At 38.8% G+C, this 6,770-nt stretch overlaps 1 pseudogene; it reads left to right on the top strand.

Annotated features, from left to right (window-relative positions):
* The first annotated feature begins 1,035 nt into the window (after positions 1–1,035).
* Positions 1,036–2,883, top strand: LOC126780273 (uncharacterized; annotated as a pseudogene).
* Positions 2,884–6,770: the final 3,887 nt, after the last annotated feature.

Genomic DNA, 6,770 nt, shown 5'->3' with positions numbered 1-6,770 from the left:
ATCAGTGTGGCCAACTTTGGCAAAACAAAAAGCAGCAAATCCAACTTAAAAAAACAGCAGAAAACAGTAAAATGTTAACTACTTAAAAAGGTTTCATAGAATAATCGAATTATTTAGTTAATGCAATAATCTACTGTTTTATTTAACATAAATTGTTAATAGCTAAATAAGTGCGAGTTTATAACCAAATAAAACCCAATAGAAGAGTACTAAAGAATTAAATTACGTATCTCGGTAAGTACCTATGCTGAATCCTAAAATTCCTAAGTAAGTACCTACCTACTTACTCAGTTAAGAAATTATTGAAAAAACATTTAGAAATATAAAATAATCTTGTGCGATCGGGGAAAAAAACAAGAACTTCTTTGCGAAATTTTTCCACTCAAAACGTGTCTTAAAATGTAGATTTTTATTGATTGCTTTGATTGTTTATCAAACCAAAAAGTGCATTATCCTTAGCTCTCTCTCTAACTTTTATATTTTATTGATTAAAGAATATACGGTATAAAATTCTTATTTTACCCGTACGAAGTCGAGACAAGCAGCTAGCTTATATATATTTGTGTAATTTTGATGTCACTCCCCATCTAAATAACTATCAACTTGGTTTCCAAGTAAAATCTTCATTAATAAAACAAATGGAAAAAGAAAAAAGAAAATTGTTTCTTATTCTCATGCTAAAAATATATATACATACCTCGCATAATCAAAGTTTCATTTTGCAGTACTTTTTATTTTAGGTTCTTTTTAGATTTATAGCCTTTCTTCACCTCGGCAGGGCAGGGGCAGGGGTGTTTGTATCTTTGTACCTGTCCGGTATAAGAGATATTAACATACGGGTACGCGACCCCGCCTTCCCCGAGCTACTTAGGCTAAACCTACTACACCCTGTGTCTTCCGTGGCATAAGTATCTTTATACCTTGAATTCCCACCAAGTTTCCTCAATATCCCTCTATCCTGAACTGCTTCCCTACTCTAGATTGGGGAGGTCTGACGGCAGTCGCTCCTTGTAAAACCAGTACCCGCCATTTAACATGGAAAAGAAGAAAAGAATTTTAGGTACAATGGCTAGGGCGTCACCGCAAAAGGACGCGCAGGCACATCGCCCTAAACCTGCGACAAGTGGGAAAGGGCTACCGTGTCAAGTACGGGCACGGATAAAGAAGCAAGTACCTAAAAAGAAGCTCCGATTTGCCACCTGGAACATCGGCTTTCTCACAGCTCGCTTCCTTGAGCTGGAGTACTGACAAAGCGCAGGGTTCACGTTGCATTTTTGCAACAAACGGAAGAAAGTCAGAATGAACGGTGTGACCATAGTACTGTCCGAGGAATTCCAGAACGGTATTCCAGAAGTCGATAGACTGAGCGACCGACTTCTTCAGGTGAAGCTACTGATAGAAGGAGTAATTACTCATCTTGTCAGTGCCTACACTCCACAGGTCGGCTCACAGCTCTGAACCGGAGAAAGAAGCCTTTTGGAATGACTTGGAAGACATGCTCCGCTGCATTCCGAACACTGAGAGCATCGAGATAGGTGGAGATTTGAACGGCCATGTTGGTAAGGAGTCACGTGAATATGGACGTGCACGTGGCGGCTAACTGCTATGGTCGTGAGAATTCAGAGGCGGATTCAATTCTCAGCATCTGCTTATTATCAGACCTTGCCATTGTTAACACTTTCTTCCAAAAGAAACCCGAGCACCTCATCACCTATAAAAGTGGGCCGCACTCCACCCAGATCGACTGCTTTCTCATAAGAAGAAGCCAAATTGGTAGAGTGATCAACTGCAAAGTAATTCCTGGGGAATGCCTAACAACACAACACCGCAACCTTGTCATGGACATGCTGGTAGTACCAAGCAAAAAAGTGCCTGAACGACGCAGGTCTAAAACTAAATAGTGGCTGTTAAATGGACTAAAACAGCATTTTTTTTTTATAGAAGAGGACGAGCATATGGGCCACCTGATGGTAAGTGGTCACCAAACGCCCTTAGACATTGGCATTGTAAGAAATGTTAACCATTGCTTGTAGCCAATGCGCCACCAACCTTGGGAACTAAGATTTTATGTCCCTTGTGCCTGTAATTACACTGGCTCACTCACCCTTCAAACCGGAACACAACAATATCAAGTATTGCTGTTTTGCAGTAGAATATCTGATGAGTGGGTGGTACCTACCCAGACGAGCTTGCACAAAGCCCTACCACCAGTATGACTTCTGTGAAGTCGTAGCTAGCTCCAACTTAAGCACAGACACAGAGGAATCAGTCGATAGTCAATGGTCTAGGATCCAGTCAACAGTGAACACCATTGGAATACAGGTGCTTGGCACTTCGAAGTGAGGCCGCGTCATCGACAAGAAGACGTGGTGGTGGAACGGCTCAGTACAGGAGGCCGTTCGAGAGAAAAGGACACAGGACAGAAGCCCTCTAGCAGACGTTGTCACCTATTTATGACACGTTTGAGACAAACGAGGGCCAAAAAACTACCTTCCGTTTGGCAAAAGCTCGGGAGAAAGTGACATTACAAAATATCTTTGTGTTAAGGACTCAAATGGCACTTTGGTTTGCGACGCAGTTAAGGTGAAGGAGAGGTGGCGCGACTACTTTGACGTGTTGCTTAACACACAACACGGTAATGTCTCTCCTCCAGAACTGCCTCATAATCTCGGACTTGTTGCACCAGTAACATCTGACGAGGTACTCAAATGTTTTCGTACAATGAAGAACCGAAAAGCCGTAGGCCCTGTCGACTTGCCGATTGAAGCGTGGAAAACGATGGGTTCTCATGGTGTGAACCTACTTACTGACCTTTTTAACCGAATACTTACTAGCCGGAAGATGCCCAACTCTTGGAGATTGAGTATCATTACTCCAGTATATAAAGGCAAAAGTGTACAGGACTGCGAAAGCTACCGCGGTATTAAGGTTACGTGCCACACCATAAAACTCTTCGAACGCGTAATCGATTTAAGGCTCCGGCAAGAATGTACTGTCACGGAATGTCAATATGGGTTTCACCCAGGCTGTGGAACCATAGACCCCATCTTCGCCCTAAGAATACTGGCCGAGGCCCACAGGGAAAAGAAGAAGCCGCTGTACATGGCGTTTCTAGACATGCAGAAAGCAATTGACTGCGTCCCACGCCAAATTATCTGGTGGGCTTTGAAGATGAAGAACGTGCCACAAATCTATATTGACATCGTGGCGACACACACCCTTTCCCGATCACAGTTGGTGTCCACCAAGGCTCACCGATGCCGAAGTGGGAGAAGCCGAGACGACGCCTCGGCTTCTCCCACTTCGGCATCGGCAGCCCTTTCCTGTTCCCGCTCCGCCATCTCCTTTTGGATCATGACGGTCTCACAGAAGGAGGCTACAACCCTCCACACCGATTGCGGGGAATCGCCGAGACGATTGCTCGCAGGGACAGGTCTTGTCCGACTTGGACCAGGATCTCCCTCTCCGCACTCCACGCTGGGCACTCCTCCAACGTATGCTGAGCGTCCCGGTCCGCGTCACAGTGGTGGCACATCGCCGTCGATTCGTGTCCGATCTTACACAGGTATTCTCCAAAACAACCGTGATCGGTCATTACCTGCGTAAGTCGGAAGATGACTCGTCGCTTTCGATTCATACAGGCTTCGAAGGCTGGCAGGATCGCTCCGACGACGCGTTTGCGCGCGTACCGTTCTTCGCAGAGACGGTCATGCTACGTCGCAAGAGCCCTCCAGTGATCCCGCCGCTTCAACGCCTCGAGCGCACTCGGAGAGGTCGCGTTTCCACTGTTCTGACGGAGGATGCGGGTCTGTTGATAGATCCTCACATCCATATCCGCCAGAATGTGCAAGGGCGGAAATTGCGCTAGGACGGTTGCCGCCTCGTAGGATATCGTGCGATATCGCCGCACTATGCGGATGGCCACTCTCCGCTGCGAACCTTGAATCTTAGTCCTGCAGCCCTGGGTGCCCCGTAGTCGGCCCTCGATCGCACTTCACCGGCATAGAGACGGCGAACTTGCTACCTCGGTTCCCGAGATTAGGCAGCTGTCTGTGCGTGTTAAATTTATAGCCCATTCCAACCACAACTGGAATAAATCCAAATAAACAACTTTGTCATTGGTCACCGAAATCAATTGACGCGAATATCATTGGTCGAGATCTTGAATAATCTATGATATTCACTATGGATTCGTGAAAAAATGGCGTTTTCAATGTCCGTTAAGTGTAATAGTGTTGTATTATAAATAAATGTAAATGAATCAAGAATTGTTTATAGTGCGTAATACAGCAGAACAATTAGAAAATCGCATGCAATTTGTAAATAGCGTATACGTTGACGTTGAGCGTTTGTGTTTGGCATTTTTTTTAATTCTGAAAGGCATTTTGGATTTCTTTTTCATACGATATACTTTTTGACGCTTAGCATATAATTTTACTATAATATTTCTGTAATGCATGTAAATAGTAAACACTCGAACCATATGTATATTGAATGTATGTTATATGTAAATAATTGTATTAAGTTATATAATTTATTAACTTACTTTTCTATGTTTTATTATTTATACTTGCTGGAGTTTGAGTTTCTCGACTTTTCAAAATAAATATGTAATGAAGACACGATATAAATCCCAAGTATCAAAACATAAAAAATAAAAGAAGAAATATTTTAAATGATATTTACTTGTATAATATTGTGGTTGTTTATTATAATGGGCGCAAATCCATCTATCGACAATAGCTATCAAAAATTTTTTTTTGTTTTAATTTGTTTTTCGTTTTAATGATTATATTTTATTTTTACAAATGTCTAAAACACACAATATTTGTAATGTAACACTTATTGCAAAATATAAGACCCTTATTTATCAAGCTATTTATATTTAATTTACAATACACTCTGTTTGACTGTTTGAAACTTTTAAAGACATTTGATGTTTATATTTTTTGATAAATATTGAATTTACTACGACAATATTAAAAATAAAATCTATTTTAATTTATACCATATTATGAATACGAACTGTTGTGTGTGTTGTGAAAATTTGGATCATTAAATAATTAAAATTGAAGTTTCTGTCTGTGATTTCAAAATAACTGCCTCTTTTAAAGTTAATATGGCTATTTTCGAGTTACCAAAACCGAAGCAACACTTATATCATAAATATGAAAGGTCGTGTGAGTTTTGATTATTTGTTACTTCTTCAAGCTTTAACACAGCTAAAATATAACATAATTAACATATTTTGGCCTTTCGCGATTTTTTATTATGTCGCAGGCAGAGCCGCTGCTGGACCGCTAGTATTTTATATTTACAAATCAAATGTCTGAAATCTTTCTTTAAACTGATGCTAATGTAAAGAGCCTTTCTTATAAACATTGCTTGGCGGCTGATTAGTTAAACACTGATTTTTCCCTCTGATATGTTGATAGTTATACTGACAAAGTATTTATTTTACATTCGAATGAAGAAGATTAAGCTAAATAGTATTTATAAGAAACGCCGTAAGCTTCTAAAAATAGACCTGTTATAGACTACGCCTTAACTTTTAATAAACTGCATCAGTCTCACAGCTTTATTTAATTTCAATTTTGAAGCTTTGAAATTCAAAAAAAACACATGTCATTCTACATAATTAACTTTTATTTATTATTGCTACACAAATATGTTACGTTGCAGACGTTGCGACTTGCCAGAGATTTCTAGCTTCTTCAGTAATGCTGTACTCGTCCGTGACGTGCAACGCGAAAAGCGAAAGTAATTTGAACATACATATACGAGTATATGGCATTTACAGAATATACCGCACGCCTTTGTTGGGTTCCTTTAGTTAAAATAACGTTTAGTTTGAACTTAAATAACATATATCGGATTAGACACGTATTCATGAAAATTGATATTATGTACCAAGCCTAAAATCTTAAGTGGATATTAAAAATTTTGTAAACGAAATCGAAGGTTGAATTCGTATAAAAAAGAGAACTTTATTAATTTAATTGTTTAGTCACAACTCTATATATATATATCTATATTCATACAATTATAATTTTGTAAAATTTACATTAGGTATTTAATATTGGAAATAGAAAAATTGCCATTCATCTATTAAATAAATTTAGAAGCGTTTCTAAAGCACCAACATAAAAATATACATATTTCTCGATATCATATTTATCGATATATATATATATATATATATATCTATATTCATACAATTATAATTTTGTAAAATTTACATTAGGTATTTAATACTGGAAATAGAAAAATTGCCATTCATCTATTAAATAAATTTAGAAGCGTTTCTAAAGCACCAACATAAAAATATACATATTTCTCGATATCAATTACCTTACCTGGACACTTACATATTTTAAATATTTTAAATATGTAAGTGTAAAAATATATACAAGACGATGTCGTGTGTGGGCACGTCTTAGAAAAAATAAATTCCCGTGACAGATTCAATGAATAGAAAAAAAACAGAATTGTTTTGATTGTACTATTCTTTGTTTTCTGATAAGATCCTGAACGTCACAATGCATGGTTACGCAAGGGTTTGTCAATTTGCGTATTGTACTCCCAGTGGTGATGGAGTAAGACACTATTCAGGCAGTATGGAGAACAGCTGAAACTGAATAAAGTTCTCCTCGTAGTAACAATTTGACTTCAACAATTGGTAAGGCTTGGACCCGACTTAGTTTTTTATGTAATCTATGACTATTAAATTGTTATACTGAAAAAATTGCGGACGTGACCTGTTAATATGG

The sequence above is a fragment of the Nymphalis io genome, chromosome Z, assembly GCF_905147045.1.
Source record: "Nymphalis io chromosome Z, ilAglIoxx1.1, whole genome shotgun sequence".
Lineage (NCBI taxonomy): Eukaryota > Metazoa > Arthropoda > Insecta > Lepidoptera > Nymphalidae > Nymphalis > Nymphalis io.
Note: the sequence above shows the minus strand (reverse complement) of the source record. Positions and strands in the feature narration are given on the sequence as shown.